The sequence below is a fragment of the Apis florea genome, unplaced genomic scaffold (genome assembly GCF_048593485.1).
Source record: "Apis florea isolate Af1SG1 unplaced genomic scaffold, ASM4859348v1 contig_2298_pilon, whole genome shotgun sequence".
Lineage (NCBI taxonomy): Eukaryota > Metazoa > Arthropoda > Insecta > Hymenoptera > Apidae > Apis > Apis florea.
In genome coordinates this window covers 81,731-102,058 of record NW_028256558.1, presented here as the reverse complement: position 1 = coordinate 102,058, position 20,328 = coordinate 81,731, and the positions used below count along the sequence as shown (strand labels likewise).

The window sequence follows — 20,328 nt, the reverse complement described above, 5'->3', positions numbered from 1 at the left end:
TCTCGCTCGCTGTTGGCCCTTTCGCGTATGGGCCGCTCGTCATTAGCGGTGAGACGCGATTAATAATTGGCCGGGACGGTCAATTTTAACAGTCGATGCTTATTTCTTCATCGTGCGCGCGCCTCTCTTCTTTCTCGCGAGGGAGGGGGCCACCCCGTTGCCTCGCCTCGGAATAATCGCTGGTAATTAGACCGTGGAATCGAGGCATCTTTATCACCCACGGGTTCAGAGGATTATGATCCTCCTCGGTCGTTTAACGTCGCGTTACCTCTCCCCTTCTATCCCGTTTTTTTTTCTCCTTCTTTTGCATTATTACGGCCCTACGTTTTCATTAACGGCCGACATTATATTTCACTCGCCGCCGTAATTCCAATTGAGATGGATCGCGGCGCGTAGATCCATTGGGAGATCTGCGCGCGTTTTTCAAACGTTGATTGATGGGTTTTAGAGGTTGGACGTGGAGGAAGGACGGCCGAGTTATTAGAATCGAATTATTATGATAGGAAGGATATTTTTTTCTCTCTCTTTCTCTCTCTAAAATGCATGCATTATAATAACTCCGGAGGAAGGTGTGATCTATAATTAAGTTGAGGTAATTGTATTGAGTTCGTGGGAAAGTTAGCTTTTGATTTCGAGAAGATAATGATAGTGATTTCAAATGAATTTTATATTTGATTCCTTTTACGAGGATGATATTTTATACTTGTAAAATATTTTATTCGCACCTGTCTACGGATTAAGCAATTATAATAATTAAAAATAATTGAACGCTAGTTTCGGATTCATTTCTACAGCGAATGATGTATTAATTTCTATAGCGTGTTAATTTATTTTTATATTTATTATTCAAACGAATTATCAAACGAGTTTTGATGATGATCGCGGGCAAAGGAATTGTAATAAAAAAATTTGTCTCTTATCGATATTAAGATTCCGTTTCATATTTAAAAATAAGCGTCGACAAATTTGAAGAAAAAGAAACCCGAATTTATATATAATTAATTAGAAATAATTAACGAGTTCGCGCTCTTAATTGATTTTTACTGAAAAAAAAAAAAGAAAAAAGAAAGAAAAAGAAAAAACTCTGTTGAACGTAAAATTACAACAGACTCATAAACATTATCAAGAATGAAGGGGGAATCTAATCGCGAGGACTATGAATCGTGACGCGTCAAAGCCGCGTTCTATCATCGCGGAATCATATTATTATTGAAGCTCCGCGATACGATCCACCGTGTCGACGAGGTAACACTTTGTAAAGGTGTCAGGTTTCTCAATTACCTGTTGCGTAACTCTTAATTACGATGCCGCTCGGCGTGCGATAATTCGTTACAATGTATGCTCTTGTGGCCGAGATGCAACCGCTACTTACCCACACGCGAATACACGTGTACACATATTCGACGAATTTCGAGCCTCCGCGTACCATCCTTGGAGACAGTTACAAGGACAGACCGGTGTCTAGCTGCTATTATTCAGCAGCGGTCGTGATTCGCAAAATAAAATATAACCGGATATGATTGGCCAGTTGACGGAGAAGGAAGAGAAGGAGGAAAATAGAAAGAAAAAAACGCTTCGATTCGAATCGACCATCTTCGATATTCCTGAAAAGTGAAATCTTGGCGGTGTAGATTCAGACAGGTGTTCATAAATTGGTTGAATCGGCGAGTAATTTGTTGAGGTGGTGCCCGAGGGAAACGGAGGTATGCCGTGATATAATATCGCGGTCCACGAAAGGAGGACCTGTTCGCTGAACCACCGTTAGAGAGATAGAGGCGCGGCAAGAACAAGCCTTTATGATCAACTCTCGTCTCGCCTTTCTCTATGGGAAATGGCGTTTTAATTATTACCCGGCGCATTAACCCTCGCTAACCCATCGTCACGCACCTGCATTCATGCGCGTGCCCTCTTGCGTGGGTGTGCGCGATTCCACAGCGAAGATAGTCCTTCTGTGAAAGAATTCTCTGATTTTCTCGTCGATCGTAATTTTATTATATTATAGTGGTATAAGAATGGGTATAAAGAAATTGTAAACATCTAATCTTGTCCCCTTTGTTTTTACGCTTTCGTGATACGAGGAAGATAAAAGTTTAATGTCCAATGGACCTATATATATATAAAGATTAAAATAGACGAGAGAGTTATTGGAAACGGATGGATAAAAATTATTTCGCGTGTAAATGCATCGAAGAGAGAAGATTCCTTGAAGAAAGATAAGAGAGATATGTTCGAAAACATTTCCAAACTCTTGCCTCACGTCGTAACCGCGACAAGTTCCGAGTAAAACGCGGTTCAAGCAACTGTCCGGTTTCCTGCCGGCAATTACACGATCATTGAATCCGCTAACCGTCGACTATGTTAAACAGGTCGCCAATAAACGCCCACGCGGTTGCGAATCGCCGGCGGTTACACGCGCCAACGATTGACGACACCTTCCGAAATCGTCGTTCTATTACGATTCTAACGACTAGTAACCACGAGGCAAGGTGATTTAAATTGCTGCGCCATAAGAGTAGCAACTAGCTTTAAGATTTATCAGGGAGTTCTAATTTCAATAATCGTTTCTCACAGACATCCCGTCACTCGAGTTATAAAATTTCTTACGTACATTTCTCGCATACATCTATGTAAATAACGATGAGAAACGACGATTTCGATGCAAAACTTAATACTATCTTTATCTTTATATATATATTTCTTTTTTCCAACTTAGATAATCGGGTTCGAGATATCCCGAGTTAAATCTGAGGCGAAGTTGAAATGGTAGCGGGTTGAATGGAGGGCTTTGGACATGAGCTTGTTCGTTCCGAAAGAAGTCCGCGAGAGCGGAGAACACGGTGGTCCGTGCCGATGCAAATGCAAATGAGCCAGGTCGGCCCATATAGCGGGCGTGCATAGTGGGTCACATTAATCAGCCGGGCCCCACCGGCCAAATCACTCGCTTTTTAGCCCTCCCTTTAGCCTATCCTTTAGCTTATGCGACCATCGCCCCCCCTCCAGGATCCGAGTGTCGCAAATATTATCGCGGGATTCTACGGTACGACCGGTTTTCTGGCTGTGTCCCTTTTCCCCGAGATAATGGCAACGGGCTTAAAACGAACCCCACTGGTATGCTTGTTCGTCTCCTCGCCAAAATACTTTGTCTTCCGTCCCAGACCAGTTTTGTAACTATTTGTTTCGGCTTCGTTCTCGAATTCTTCCCCTCCAACCTTCCGAGATTCCAACGAGAGCGTAGCCAACGAAAGGCACGAGCCGATTTCGAGAAGGGCACGCCGAAGTGTCTGTCTTTGAACGACTAATCTTACGATTTTCAACGGTATACATCGATGGGATCAAATTCAATATGCGTTTTTAAATCGAATCTAAGATTCGAGTTTGAGATTTTCGTGTTAAGTAATCAACGATTATGAGAATCAGAAGTTTCATTGAATTTTTAGAAAAAATTTAAAAAATTTATGAGGTGTTATGATACATATATTTCTGTTATATCGTTTTATCTCAATTATTCCACTTATTCGAAAATAATATTCGACTTACAATTACGGTTTCGTTAAAATTCATAAAAATAGAGAAGAGAAATAATTAATATAAATGACATAAATATTCGATGATTTATTAGATGCATGAGATTTTAATAAGATTTTAATAAGATAATTTGATTCTAACTTTTTACTTTCTTCACTTCTAGACTCATAATCTATCCCTTCCTTTCTCATAATCCTACAGATAAAAAAATTCGAATCGTACTTGATCCCATCGCTAGTTGTTTGTATCGTGATGCAGAATTCCTTGGAGAATTTCGGCGAGTCTCGCGTGCACCAATTACACGAGTAAAGTATCGATCGAATTGGAGGAGTTCGGTTAAAAATTTCCAGCATTTCTACCTGTATCGGGCCAGTTCTCCTCACTACAATCGTTGGACGGCGCTTACGCCGTGCATATGCGCACGTACACACGCGTGCAAGAGCGACCTGCCACGAGCAGGTTGTACTTACAGGACCGTATTCGGCGCCACTTAAGCGCCGACAAACTTATCCGTAACTACTCGATCGGCTCTCTCCTCTGAACTTCTGCCGGTACCAGACCGAACGGGTGAGCAACATATCGAGAGCAAACGGCTCTTCCGGAACTCTTATATGGTAGGAGAGTTAAGTACGGACTCTGGGAGTAGTCGGGAATAACTCTGCGGGAATGGGTGAGTATCGAGAGGCAGAGCGGAGTCGCAACGGTGGAAATCAGGGGAAGAGGAAAATGATGCTTTAACGAAGCAATAACGTAGGTAAAGAAAGGGTTATAGACTCGTAAGTGGCCACTTAAGCGAAGGTAAATGAAAACTTTCCTCGTGTAACGGTCCGTTCGAGCTTCCAATTGTTGAATCGAAAAATCGATGGCCGGTGATTCGTATTCCCCTTTTGCGATCTATTTTACTATTGCATGCATTGGGTGGCCCATTTCAATGTTGTGAAATGGAAGTGTTATGGGAGATGTTAAGATGAAGGTGGAGAAATTTTTAAATGTTGCTCCGAATATTTCTTTTCATTTAGAGAAGGAAATCCAATCGTTCGGGATTAAATGAAATAATGTAATTTTTATACATGAGATTATTAACCAAGGTTTATTAACATTAAGATAAATGTAAAGATACAGTCGATGAAGAATGATTGGAATAATCATTTCTGACATGATCGTACATGCATGGCTATTTAATAAATAATTTATATGAAATAATGAATAATCTCCTTAAATAAAAATCATTTAATATTAAACGGCCAAATTCTATAAAATTAACAAAAATTCCGGATATTTAAATGCTCTAGTCACACACACACGCATACAGTCCTCTTATCCAGAGTCTTTAACTTTGGAGGAGTACTTATTTCCTATTCGAGACAAGGTATCGCACATATTTCTTCACATAGGCAGTTTCCCTTCCCTAAAGAATCCTTAACATCGTCCCATTATTCCCATTCGCCTTGTCTCGAGACAAAGCGTTCCTTTCCCCCTTAATAGTCGCAGATCTGATTGCGAATCCTACGAGCTCGTTTCTCCTGTGAAGTTCTTGCAAACGATTATTCCAAAAAAGTCCCTTCCGATTACGCGCACTTAATAGGCTCGGACTCGCACGGTAATTGCGAGGTTAACTGATTTTTAATGACGGGTCTGTCGATTGCTACCGCGACCACACCGCGCTTCTTGCTCTTCTTCATGCTCCACCTTCTTTCTCCCTCTTCCGCGTCTCCTCTTTTCCCTTTCGTTTCAACGTTTGATCCTCCCTTACGAACTCCTCTGCGATTCCTCTTCTTCCCATACGGACTTCCTCTTATTCTGTATTCCCGGTTTTTTCCACTACGTTTGGTCGAAACGATCGTTACCCTCCCGGCAACCGGTCACGTATCGTTTATTAAACCGCGTTACGAGTTTTTAATACCACCACCATCGCCAGAAAAATCGAGACCAACCGCGTTGTTATTATCCCCCGTTGTCCAAGACTTGTATACACTTCGATATATCGCTAGATCGTTTAAACTTCTCTTATGGGATATTCGAAACGATCAAATTTTTTTCTAACTATTTTTCGATATTTGGATTGTGCCTATTATTTCGATCGCCGTTCGATTTTTACGATCCGAACTCTTAAGGGATGATCGTAGCTCTTGAAAACTCTTAAAGACATAATCTATAAGGATTTAATTTCTCGTTCGTAATATAAAAGATCAACGTAATATTAGACGTAATAATATAAAAGAAAACGTAATATTAATTTTATATCGTTACACGCTTCTTCAATTCTCTCTCTTTTGTACAATTCTAATATTCTAATTTCTATTTTATTCTTTTCAGGGGACTGTACTCTAAGTCGTATCAGAGGACATCATATCCAGACGTGATAAATTAAATCGATAGCCCTCCTTTCCCCCTCCCTCGAGAGATTTCAACACGTCATTTGCTACAACAGATTACTAACCAACGATCGCCAACTCGTTAGGCACCGCGAGATAGTACGTAAGTACATGCATTTGCCATTTCTCAAAGTTTTAACTTAAGACCCCGCGATTTACAATCCGACGAGGCAGTTCGCGATCCCCTGTGTGGAAAGAGCAGGATCTATTAAGAGCCGCGACTTGGAAGACCCCGAGTGGCCCCCGCAGGACTAAACTATCGGCAAAATATCGCTCTTCTATATCTTTAACAAGTTCCCTGCCCGTAATCACCGTTCCGGCATTGCCTCCACGTCAATAAATACAGAGTGTGCCGAACGACACGACGTTTCGGTTACGTAATCGTTATTGCAACGCCGATGTCCGTGACTGGTCTCTAAATTATTAAAACATCCTATCCACGACAACACGGTGTAGACGACATAGCGTAACATTTATCACAGACGATGTTATTCGTGCTAATATATTAAGGCTCATTTCCAATTCAAGGATTCGAGAGCACGCAAACATCGCGGTAGGGAATAGGCTCGTATTAATACATATGTTCATAAATAATACGCGTTAATGTATTTTCGAAATATCACCGTTGCTTTTCTGGAGGAATTTGGATAAACCAGTTACTAAATCACGGCGATAATTTTTCTCTGGTAATTCGGGATTAAAAGAAAAAAAAAAAAAAAAAAGAATGGAATTTGAATTCTTGGTGGATTGACTTGTAATAAAGATTTTGCAACTATTAATAAGGAAATTTTACTTTTGCAAAAAATTCCACAAAAGTAATTCAAAGAGAATAAAATATAAGGATATAGCTTCTCTCCACCACAATAATTCTGCTATGTTTTTACAGTAAGAATTAGAGTATAAAAAATATATTATATAATGGAACGGAGATATTTTCAGAAACTTGATGAATCGAAAAAATTCGAGTTGAATACGAGATGGATTCAAGGATGTTCTACATCCATGACTCTACTTTGGAAAAAGTGTTCCTTATTTGGCAATAATTTTCATATTCTACGATAATTCGCATCCGTGATGAAATATTCACGGAGCTATCCAATCGTTAACTATTCTTAGATATTTTTTTAATACGAGGAACAAACGATAACAAAGTTGCATAATGTAATTATCATTACATAGCGACCGTTTGCGTCTTTTCTAATTTGCGTGGGCGTTCTAGGAAGTCGAGTAGATCCGTGACTTTTCAGACCTGTAAATTCGCACGATACTTTCGATCATGACGGTCATTGTTGTTTCTTACGTAGAACGCGAAATCATTGCTTAGAATGGTCATTAGAAGATCGTGTCACGTTGTTCCATGATAGTTGGCTTTGAAGTGGGAATCTACATTCATTACGTTGATTCGTTTATATTCATTATTTTGAAGAATACGTAACAACAATTAGTAGCCGAGAATAATAATAATCGATAGTTCGAATTGTTTATTAAGATAATTTATATGGCGTCAGATCAACTCCGAATGATAATTTATTGTTGCTAGCTAACATATTTCTTACGAGATAAAACGTTCATTAAATGAATAAGCAATTTTCGTTGATTGAATGCAGAAAATTGTAGCAGGAAAATAACAAGTAATATTCTATAATCTCTAGGATTTCAAAAATTTTTTATTTTTTTCCAATTACAAATTTTTTTATATTTTCTACGAATAATAGAAAAATTTTTGTTCTTCTCGTGATTATTTTATCTTCTATATTCAATTCTATGCATCTCTAGTTCGCTGTATTTTCAGAGTTTTTTTTATCAATCCTTCATTCTTTTACGACAATGGTACCGGAAATGATTCTCGATTTTTTTTTCTCATCATTCGCGGAGATTTTTTGCGCAGAGGATCAAGAACACAGGTCTTCAAGATAGCGCCAGATCACTTGAACGGAGAAAAAGATATAACAACAATGTAACGGAAATCACATTCTAATACATTGACACCCATGCACGTTATTAAGTTTAATGTTTTAAGTTTAATTTCGTTTCGTGATTAAGTCCGATGGTCCAGATGGCGAAGAAGCTCGAAATCCGGTTACTGAAATGAGCCATTGTGTCGCCATAAAATGCACCAAGTATCCTTGGAAAGCTCGCTATTATCGTGCGAATGTTGCGACATAATAATCGTTGCAATGATGCACTGCTGATACAAAATAAAATATCGAAAGAAGTCGAAGTGATCGAACGAATTTTCTTTCATAAATTCTGTTTTACATATCTGATTAAAATATGAAGGATTTACTCTATTGAGAAGAAAGGATTCATGGAGTTTGACAGTCGTTAATTGGAAATTGCATACAATCTTGTTAAAAATTTTTTGAAATTGGTTTTTGATTTTGATGTGGATTATGAATTTTAATAAATTTCAACTGCTTGGAATAATATTATAGAAATGTAATTAGATCAATCAAGTTTAAAAGAGTATTTGAATATTTATTGTTTCAATTTTTTCGATCAAATAATTTTCAAAACTGAGTTTGTTTAAAATTTTTCAATTTTTAATAATGTACGTGTGTACCGAAACAACCTCAACAAATTAAAAACCAGCAACGGTAGATGTAACGAAGAACGATACGCCAATAAAAAAGAGGAGCATCGTGCCTGAACACAATTAATAAACGCGTGATAACCAGCGCCGGGCAAAATCCAGAACATTTATGAGAATTCCCCCCTCCTCCTCCTTCAAGCGCGCCGACCCATCTTCGTTAATGCATCAAAGTGGCCTGTTGCATCGGCAACAAGCGAGCAAAAAAGCGAGACGCGTTATTAACGCCAGTACACGGCCGAGAAATAAAACAAATTTCGTACAGCACGTACGTCAGAGGCGTGTATGCAAATGTTGTACGGAAGAGGGCATAAAGCGGCCCAAACGATAAAATAAATCGTAGAGGGCGCACGCGATTCGATGCGCCGCGCTATAGGCAACCACTGCGGCGCTCGATATACATTTAAACGACATAGTAGTCGCACGATGAAACTTTATGGATGCTATTAAGCGGCACCGAGGCAACGGTCGAAGATGAGGGCCGATAAAGACGTTGTCAGGTACCACTAGCCTTTAGCAGTCCTCCCTTTTTCGGGGAGACGAGTCTTAAGCCTTTTTCGAGACGCCTCTCGTGGCTGACTGGGCGTTAGTCAGGATTAGAAGGGTTCTTTTGCCTCGTCTCGAAATTCGTTAACGCGAAGATGTATTCACGGGGATCGGTCGAACGAAGTGGGACAAAGGAAAGGGAGCGGTGGAGTAGAGAGGAACAGATAGATGGATCTGTGTGTGCGGTGAAAAGGACGCATTCCAGGAGATCGAAAGGAGAAGGCGCGAGGAGAAATATTTAGGGCTCGTCAGTATAATCACGCCGTTCGAAGGTATATTTTATTGCCAGCCTCGTGGATACCATACGGTCACCGATAGTGATGGGATCAAATTCAATATGTATTTGGATATAGATTCGAATGGTAAGATATAATGGACAACTCTGAAATTTATACAGGTATTGGAATTTTCTAAAAGTAGTAATCGAATGTATTTTAATTCGTTTATATGAATGTATTAATTTGTACCGAACTATCATCGTTTAGAATCTATTCCATCAATTTGATTCTCATTTTTTCTGGGCTTATAAATTTCTGTCTCGTTCAAATTTAAATAAATAATTGTTTTTCTCTTTCAAAATACTTATAACTTCGATTCGTCAAAATTGTATTCAAATTTGTTTGCGATACACTTGATCCCATCGCTAGCGCTGGTTCCATCGGCAGGTGCATCTATTGGGTCTGAACCCGCAAGGACGATGGTTAAAAACACGTGTGAGTTCGTGGTTTCGATTCTCTTCCAAGCTTCTTGTCCTATTATTGACACGATGAATATATCGAATATATGTATTCGACGAGACGAGGATACGTGCTACGTTTATGGAGCGTTCGTGACATCGAAGGTTTGATGAAAAGAATATTACGAGACGTGCGTATAGCATCGGGAGTATAATTAAGACGGTCGGTCAAACAAAGATTAATGACGATGAAAATAAGTATATCCCTTTGAGGGATCCGGAAACATTGATGAAGCGAAACGAAGGCGATTCGCTTCTGAGTCGAAGAGATGATGCTTCTTTTGAGATCGATGATAGTGATTATCGATGTCTCGTAATTCACACGTTCTCGTTCGAGGCTCGATTTTATCATACATTTCGAGTTTCACAACTCGTTTTTGAATGTTTCATTTTATTTGAAATAAATATGCGCTATCATTTTACTTTCAGTGAATTTAAATCATGAATCACGTAATATGTTTATTCTCTCATTATTCTTTCTTCGTTGTTGTTATTAAAAATTCTTCTTAATACTTTTATTATGACATTCTAATCTTTAAAAGAGGAATTTTAATATTAAAAAAAAAAAAAAAGGAAAAATGAAAAACATGTTTTAGTTTCAAAAATTACACAGCCCTTAATTTCTCTCGTTATCAAATCGAAAGAAATTTTTATTCAAATTACCCCTGGTGGGACTCGAACCCACAATCCCCGGTTTAGGAGACCGATGCCTTATCCATTAGGCCACAGGGGCTGTTATCACGGGAATTTTGAAAATTAGAAGAAACGATTTGTTTAATTTTATGTAAAATTTTATGCTACAAATTAGATGTTTTTATTGAGATAATAATACTTATGAAACGATTAATATTCTAATTTTATATATAGCAGAAGATAAAAAAAGTACATAATAAAAAAATAAAATATAGACGGTTCGTATAATTTTTGATAAATGAAATTCGAAAAGGATTATATAAATTCCGCCTTTCGTTTCTTTTATTTTTTTCTTTTTAAAAGAATATCACCTCGAACGAAAAGAAACATTTATTCTTTTAGATTCCTTTCAATATTCCGGCGTGTTATTCATTTATAATGAATCGTGAAAATATGAATCATCGATGAATCCAATTCAAGATCAGATCTCGTCGAATCGAACGAATCTTCAAAAATGTTAACATCGTTATCGGCTAATATTAATACTACTGTTCCATTATACAAACTGGATAGACGACGAGAAATCTGGCAATTAATCAGCAATTTATTCGAATATCCACCAGATAAAATCTATTACTTTACGCGTCTCCTCAAGTAAATCGTCCTCTCTTCGTGTTTAAATTCCAACGTTAATCGATAGAAAGCGGAAAAATGAGGGAATTCACGGATTAAACACGGCCGTTCCATCTCGGTGTCACGAACAACGAGGACAAGTGGCACGGAATCCTGGCAGTGCTAGATGACCGGTTAAAGGTCCCCTCGAAAGGAAGGAAGGAAGGAAGGATGCGAAACAGAGAGAAACTAGTCTCGTCCCCGCTTTTGTCCCTTTCGTTTCACGGCCACCCTCCTCGCTCGTGCGCGCTCGCTTTCGACCGCAAAACTCGTCCCGGAGCTTTCCACCGCTAATCGACTTAGGTAGGCAACCATATCCCGTGAGTAATATCATCACATTAACCCCGGGTCCGTCGGTTGCACGCATAAATAGAATCGTCTTTGGCCTGCGAGCGCGATCTCCGCGGGCACCGGTGAGGGTTAATATAAATGCGTGTGCGCGAGGGGTCAAGTCCCCCCTTTACGCTAGATTGATACTTTACGCGACCTGGCCGCGGGAACACGTACACGGTGGTCTGCGAAAATGTGCGGGAAGATCGTTAAGGAAGGAGCGCGTGAGCGCCGGGTGAGTAATTGATTTTAAACTGCGCGACACTTTATGCTCGATTCGCGAATTACACGGGTATTCACGTGCCCGTGAGCGCACGCGATCGGTTCAGAGACGAGGGAATTATTTATCGTTGGATGGATCGAGGATGAAGATCCAATTTCACGAGATGAAACTTAGTTGGATCGTCTCCTCTGAAAGTTTTCCTCTTCTCTTTATCGGAAATAAAATTGAAGTTAGATGCAACTCTTATTAATATTTTAAATTTCTTTTACGATAACTTTCTAATATTGTTATCAGCCGGTTTTTATGCATATTTTTCCCGAAGAATAATGAATTCAGATATTAATTTTTTCCGTGTGATATTGAATTGTTTTATGCATTTTGCAAACGTTATACAATTTGACATATATGACTTTCCAAAAAGATTAATATTTTCGAAAGAAATATCCAAATATATTTCAATTCCTTCCTCGTTCTATTTGTGAATGATAATTCTATCGTATATATATATATATATAAGATCGCTATTACGAAGTTCAATCTGGTCACAAGCAATTCGATCGCCCGCTTTCGAATATAATTCGCCGCATGGAGCACGTCTCAATTACGCGAATCGATTCAGCTTCCATCGTCGGGGACCACCGCGACGACGTGGTTAGGAAATGTCACAAATTGGTCCAATTAGCGTCCCCATTCGTGGCGTAACGAGCTTGGATCGCGGACAGATCACGGGCAATTAGTCGTTTCGATTCGTTTGGAGACCCGGTTGTGGAAAGGTAGAAAGAATGCGCCCCTGGAACGGGACGCACCGAAATGATCGAGTTAATCGACGGTGCTGTCTCAAAGGAGAAAGTATGGCAAAAAGAGTGCAGCAAGGGGCGATGTAGCGGAAGACACGCGACGCGTATGCGTCACGTAGATTCGTCGGTCATGAAGGAACGCCAATGATTATCCCGGTTTAGAAAGTCGCGTGATTCAAGAGGGAAATGGTAAAACTATTATTTGATTTCGCCTTGAATTTAAATAATAGGAAAATGATGGAATTTATTTTATAAATCATTTCTTTCTTTCATCGATATGAATTTCTTCGAACGTTTCGCGCATCTATAATTTACTCGACTTTCGTTATAAATTTAATTCGTTCTAATATCGAATAATATAACAAGATTAAAAATTTCTTATTATTTATTCAGAGGATTAGTAAATAATAAACACCCATTAGAATCCTGTAAAATGTATCGAAAAGATTCTAAATTCGATTCGATTTAGATTCATTTTAGAATTTAATCCTATAATTAGACGTGTTTGTTAACCCTTTAACTTCGATCCTTCTATTAATATATATTCTTTTCATCGTTGTTTCGCCATCCATTTCTCCAAGATTATTCGATGATACGATCGGTCATGTATCATCTTAGACCCTACGTCTGCGTTCGCACTCATTTATTTGTATCGCGTGTTTCCTTGAGGCCGGCCTTTTACGTAATCCTCCCACGCGGCGCGGCCACGAGAGTGGAAAACGAGTTTCGAGCGGGGAATTAGCCCGAGAGGAGATGTGCCCGTGTGTATCGGCTCATGTGTATCACCACGATGATTCATAGATTTCGAGGCGTACTTTCCTGCCGTCCCACATATCCGTATCCACCACGTGCGGATGTAAAATTGCACCGCGGAGGAAAAAGAGTGTGTAGCAATAGTTTCGCGCGCGCCTTCGCGAGGATTGCCCCGCGCACGCGCGTTCGCAATCGGTGAGTTTTTGTACGAAACACGAGTATCCCATTCGACAGATTAATTCCACTTTTCCGGCTTTTCTATCGCGTAGATCGGCGATTTATACATCTGTCTGGTTTATGGATACGGTGATTGACCCTATATAGATAATCATTATCGATTTCGTCGTTGCTTGTTGAAATTATTGGTCGGTATTAGATTGCTGCCGTGTATTCTCGATTTCGATATCGCGGAAAGTATTATTTGTCTTTTTCGTAAGTTTATTCTTCGAAAACGGAAAAGAGTTTATTATACGATTCTTTGAAATTTTGTTTAATAAGAAAAAAAAGTTCTTCTGTCATCAATCTATTTCGACTTGAAAGCATTTTCCAATGTAAACACTTCAGGTATCGAGGCTCGCGTTTTAGAGCGCAATTCTGGAACTCGTAAATTCTTCTCACGATCCCTCCGGAAACCTTTCATCTCGAAGGTGTCAATAATTCCTGACGACAAAGAGAACGTTCGTTCGAAGGAAACTAACGATTCTTCGATTAAAATGAACTACAACGAAAGCCTCGATTATTCGATTTATAATGATTCACACTGGCTACATATCCTGTGCTACTCTCAAGCAATAGAAATACCAAAACGATACCAAGATCGCCAAGCATTGGCCCGGATTTCAAATCCACGGTGTATTACGTGGCTAACCGCGAGTACGTGCAGCTACGAAGACGAATCCAGACCCCGACAAGGAGGATCCTGAGACAATGGGCGGCCGATTGCGCAAGATCTCCTTCCGCTGTCGGGGCACACTGTGCTCCTCCGTGCACGAGCCACGGATAGTGTCGCAATCCTGGCAAAAGGCAGGATGTCGACGAGGCTGCCTGGTGCACGGTTCTGTGCCCATGCCGATCCTGATTCCGTTTGGACATCCTTTCGGTCTCCTCCTCCGCCCCCTCCACCACGTGTTGAATTGCGTCGTTCTCGGTAAACTTCTATTCAAATCCTTGGGGACGGGGTCCTCCCGAGTAATTAATCAACAACCCGCGCGATCAGAGATGAATTTCGTAACTCGGTCGTTTCTAGGTCGTTCCCTCAGAAAGGATTGTTTCTTACATTAATTTTTTTACAATTCTTCGGTGTTGATCTGATAAATTATCATTATCGGAGAGGATAGGTAGCCGCCTGTTCTTTGTTTTATTTAAACCTGTGCAACACTTGATCTACAATTATTTTTCGTTTCGGATCATTTACGTAGAAAATTTCGCGATGAAAATTATTCCATTGAATCTTATCTCTCGATCGACTCATCCAGCTATTAAATATATTATATTCCTTTTATCCAGATTTTTAAATTTCTTCGATATTCCTACGATTCGAGATAGAAATTCAAACAGCCTTGAAATTAATATATTCCTTTCCAAAAAAAAAAAAAGTCAAGAAATATTTGCATAGATTTACATTAAACGAGTTTACCTTTAAGAAACTGAATAAACCGCTATCAAATCGGTTTATCGAAGATCCTTACAGATCTTCCTCGAAGACTTAGCAAATTATTTTCGAAACGAATTATCACGGAATCGTGTGGCGCGCATGCAGCTCGTGATCACGACACGGTGAATAGAATACGTGGCCCAGGCAAAATCGTAAATCCGCCAGAATCCAGTGGAAACTCGCGCGTTGAATATTCGATGAAGAGGGGTGTTACGAGTATATGCTCGCCGTCCTAGATACGGTTATAGTCACGGCATTGTGCGCGCGTTCCTCTTACCTGGACCAACAATCGCGCGTCTCAGCGGCGTACCGGAAGCAAGGCGGCAAGGAGGGAGGGCTACTATAAAGAGGCTGCGTTTCCGGCGACAGAATCGACAAGGACGAGTCGGGACCTCGCGCCAGATGCATCCTTCGCTGCACAAGCTGGCGGTTTCTTTTACGTGCCGCCCGTTGGAAAACGGAACTTCGCGCCACGGTGAACACGAGAGTGAACACTCGTGCGACCTGTCGTGACGATGCGCCGCTCACAATACGGATAATGCGGATTTTCGTAACGCAGTAGGAAAAGGGGGTCGCGAAAGATGGATTGACCGACGAATACTGGTGGAGGACCCCCACCACGCGGGCTTGCGAGCGTTCAGAAACGGAAATGCTCGTAAAAAAAAAAAAAAAAAAAAATAAAAAGAGGATGATAAAAAAAAGGATTGCGAGATGCGATTATCTGTAGGATGATCGATCGGTTATCTTAAATGCTTGGGAACTTTTGCTAATTACGAGGATAATTAGAAAATGAAAGTGTACGAGTTCGAGTCTTTGATTATCTTTATTCTTCGATATTGGTTCGTGTTAATAATTAAATAGTAGTTTGTATTGTTTTAATTTTTCGAAGGTATTTAATTTTGAGAAATATAAGTCGCTTTCGAGTGAACGATTCGATGTCGCGCAAAAACGGGCCTTCCTCAGAATAATTACTCCTCTTGTGTTTTGACGCTCGTTGAGAAACGAAAAGAGTCAGTCGTAAAAGAGAAACTTTTGTTTCGAACAATCGTTCAGAGGTGGCATTTTTGACAGAGTTGGAGCGAGCCAGGGCCACGTTTCTCGTATTCATGTATGCGGCCACGCCCCGCTGGTACCAAGCCCGCTTCTTGTCCCAGCATCTGGTATACTTCATTAGCGTGGACCGTACGAGCATAGCGACTAAACCATCTCTACCCTGATTACACGGCTTCGTTGAAACAATATTTGGTTGGTTGGGAAAAAAAAAAAAAAAAGGAGATGTACTAAAAAAAGAGTGCACGGATAACGAGTTAAAGTCGGATCAGTAAAAATTCAATCTGAATTCTATCTATCTACCATCTGACTTTTAAGAGAGTTTTGTCTTAAGGATTTTGTTTCTGGAACGAAGCTACCGCGATCGTATCTCGTTTAGAATCATCAGAGATAAATTAGCAAGATCCTCGCTCAACGCTGTACAATGTCTTTTAGCGTGGAATGAAATTAAGAGTTGTCGGAGTTGTCGATTATATCTGGGTGGATAAAAATATTACTCGAGTAGGTTATTTCATAGAGTCGATGAAAGTATATGGATGACGAGATAGTCAAACATGTTGTCTCGAGAACAAGTCCCGGCGAGTCCATTTAGACATTAAAAGTCCATTTAAAAAGAATTCTTACTTCCTTCTGTTAATACGAATTAAGTTATTATTCATGACGTACTCGAGGAGATTAAAGTCATCAAATAAACATACGGATGAGACAAGTTTCGATCGATATCGAAAAATTCACCAATTTTATTCGAGAATAATCTGAAATACGTTTCCCGGGAAAAAGCAAGGATTCATTTTAAGGATATAAACTTCACTGTCACCAGATAACAAAATGATTTATCTCCACGCATAAAGGTTATTACTATCCATCCATTTCATTTCAGAACCGCGCAAAGCGTATATTTCACAGGCTGACAAATAGTCGACGTAAAAGTACGCTAACTAGTCTCGGCAAAGGATGCTCGTATCTTTTTCCCGTTTCGTGATGAAGTTCTATCGAATAATCAACGTTCTACCGCTTCCTTGGAATGTTGCGTAATCAGAGAAGAAAAGAAGTTGCCGCCGTTTCAAATGAACCGATCTTTTTGTTACATTTACGCAAACGGAACATGGCGCTCGCGGTTTAATTGCGGTGAAAAGCCTGCTCCCTCCTCTATACCCTCTAATTTTCCCAGCTAACAAGAGTAAAACCTCGGCTCAGACTTCTCGTAAACGCTTCTCGTGGCTTGATTTACGTATCGTTCCGCGGTGTCTCAAACGCGGATTTTATGCTTCTCTGCTTGTTGCAGAGAAAGCGAAACCGTTCCGGAAAATTTATTGACGAACAACGTTGCTCTCTTGGGGAGGGTTGAATCTCTGGATGATTTTCGAAAAATTTCTATTCTAAAACAAATTTGTTAGATTCGCGTCTTTTTTTTGAATTATTATTAACAAATTGTAAGATTGTCGTTAATCTCGTTAAGCTGAGTTTATATCTCGCGCGAAGAATTACTTTTTATCTTTCATTCTTTCTTCGAATATTAGAATTACAATACGTAATTCCTTTATGTTTCCGAACGAAACGATTTCGATCGAAGAAAAGTCACCTTTATCCAGAAGCTTGAAGGAATTCCGCTTCCAAATAGTTCGATTAACTTTTTCAAGCGTTCCTCGACACGTCGTAATTCCTCGACGACGAGGGATTATAAGTTGGTATGTTTCGCACGTGCCGGCCATTGATCGAGGATGAAGGGACGGAGAGGACTCGAGCCTCGGTCCGCAAGAATTACTATTCGTTTCTTCTTCGTGAACGAAGAGGAAGAGTGGGGGAGGAGGGGTTTCGAGATAGGGACACGGGATGCCTCGCATGCCGTCGTGTCGACCGAGAGATTAATGGCGCTTTAATAACGTTAATTGAAGCCCTTAGAAGAATCGATACGGCGCCGATCGGACCGGTATCGTTTCGAGATACCGATCGATCTTATGATAAATAGTCAGCGGCACTGCGGGCGACCGCTCCGACGCCTTCGCCCTCGAATGAGCACCGATCGGGGAACCCTTGCCCTTCCATTTCAACTCTTTTCTTTTATTTCGCTGCCCCGGAGTGAGCTCTCGATCTCTTATCCCCCTTTTCATCCTAAGTATCATGGCGCGAGTCCAAGCTACGAAGAAAAAGAAAAAAGGCAGGAAGAGCGCGCTCTCTTTGTGTTTCATCCTTGTTTCCGATCCTGCGCCTTCTTGTTTCTCTTTTTCACAACGTGTATCAAGGACGTTTACTCTTTTGCGATAGATAGACCTTGTTAATTAAGAGGAGTAATTGGATGTTAACGATAAAGATAATTTTAAGCGTTGGATAATTAATTTTTTTTTTTTGCTCGAGCGCAATTCGCAAACAGTTATTAAATTTTTAATTTATTATGTGCAATTAATGTAACGTCTATTACAAGGTCGATGAATTTATGAGTTCTTTACAATATAATGTTTCATGGATGATAATTAATTAGCGGAAATTTATATATTTATGGAAAAATTAATTCTGTTCTACAGAATCTACAGAATGCATAAGATATTAAAGGATTTTTATTTCAATTCTATTTTTGCAATTATGATCATAGAAAAAAATTTAAATTCGCATAAAAATCTGCAATTTAACAAGATATGAAAATGTAATAAGCGATCATTGCGCAAAATAAAAATCTCATTGTTGGCATCGTCCACGCGATAAGTCTGAAGGATTTTTCTAAACGATTTTTATAAATATTAACATGTGGACAACCGACGATAAAATTTTCTTGCGTAACGATCGTCTACATTATTAATAAATATGATATTCCAATTCTTTCTCGATACCACGAGTGATAAAACGAAACGGATGAAATACAGAAATTCATCAAAATTCGTATTTCGACGAATTTCTCAGTATATTGCGCGTGAGAATCGAAGCGAGACTTAAACTTAAAACAAGCCAAATCAAATGAATCTCCTCGTTTGCTCCTTTCTTTCCACTATATATACCTTCCATCCAGGATGAGCGCGTTTAACTCGATCGGCTCGCAATCAACACGACGAAACGAAACGCGCGATCCTTTCTAATCTCGATAAACGAGCCCGCCGAGGATGCAGCCCTCGTTTCGGATTGGCGAAGTGTCGGCTCCCGACCATGACCCGGCTGCAATGAAACAGTCAACAATAGACAATGGCGATCCCATGCTCCACATACGCAAAAGCACGGCAGGCACGCGCGTGCATAGACACGCGCGAGAGGTGAGCGCGAAGGTGATTGCGCTCCCTGCGTGCTCCAGCTATGCGTGAGCTACGCGTGTGAGGACCTCCTCCTCCCCCTTCCCCTATTATATACTCTTTTATACTCGCCTCCCTTCTTCTGCTAAACCATTGTCGCTAATTGTCGTGTCGTAATCGCGCATTGTCCCCGGATTAATCGCGATGAGAAACGTTTTCAGAGAGCGCTGCGGCGTTTCCATTGTTGGGCCAGACGCCGCGGTGAACCGTGGTGAGTCGTACGCTTTTCGTTGCAAGTGTTACACGGCCTTTTACAATTCGGTGTGCGAAAGCGATAGACGATAGGTGGGTGGGTTGGGTAGGCAGATGGATGGACGGACGGATAGGTGTTTCACGTAGGTAGACACTCCTCCCTTGTGTCGTCGCGGTATACGTGGCCCCCCGTTTGCTCGTGAAATCAATTCTCAATGGGGCGGGAACGGTCGAGAAGGGGAAAACTATTGCCGAGTTTCCACCGCGGCGAAAGATCACCTTTTGTTCTCGGAGTTACGCTCTCGAGCGGCGTGCTCGAGATCGTTGTCGGCGTGAAAATTACAGCACGCCGCTGTCGCTGACGGATTGACAGTAGGCGCGCGATAGCAAGGAGCTGGTGTGTTCTTTTCTGTCTCTCGGCCACGCTCGTTACGTCTGTATCAGGGCTTGGGATGGAGTGAGAGAGAGAGAGAGAGAGAGAAATTGTTTTGTAAGAGTCTCTTTTGAATAGATTATTAATCGGGGAACGAATCTCTCTTTGTTACGTCTGTTCAACGATTCTCGTCGATATCGTGTCGAATTACGAATTAATATCTATGTAGATATTAGGAGATTCGAAACGAAATGATTTTCTTCTTCGTCTCTTTGTCCTTTGAGTGATGTTGAAACAACATCTTTACACGTTCCAAATTATATCGGTGTTGATTAATTCTCTAGCTTTTAAATAATAAAATTTGGAGAATAAATTTCGATCGAGGGTAGCGAAGAAACAGGAGATGGATCCGTAAAAGTTGTTGTCGCGATGGATGGTTGAAAATGATGGAAATCGGTTGGAATCAGTTTTCGAAGGGTCGTGAAAGGCGCAGGCGGATATATCGGGCTGCCTCGTGCCACCCACGCGAGGGCTTTTCACGCCTCTGACACGACTAGTTCCTTTGCCGAGGCACCAAAAGCCGGTGTTGGCCCTTCGGATATCT

At 40.5% G+C, this 20,328-nt stretch overlaps 1 long non-coding RNA gene and 1 other non-coding gene across 2 annotated transcripts in view; one reads left to right on the top strand and one right to left on the bottom strand.

Moving 5' to 3' along the window:
- The window catches only part of LOC147658195 (uncharacterized), a 126,082-nt gene that overhangs the window by 25,348 nt on the left and 80,406 nt on the right, over nucleotides 1-20,328 (top strand). Inside the window, exon 3 of the long non-coding RNA XR_015290934.1 lies at nucleotides 5,842-6,003. This is a non-coding gene — a long non-coding RNA (uncharacterized LOC147658195). The remainder of the gene's footprint in view (nucleotides 1-5,841; nucleotides 6,004-20,328) is intronic.
- Nucleotides 10,433-10,505, bottom strand: TRNAR-CCU (transfer RNA arginine (anticodon CCU)). The gene has a single exon. It is a non-coding gene; the product is annotated as a tRNA-Arg (tRNA).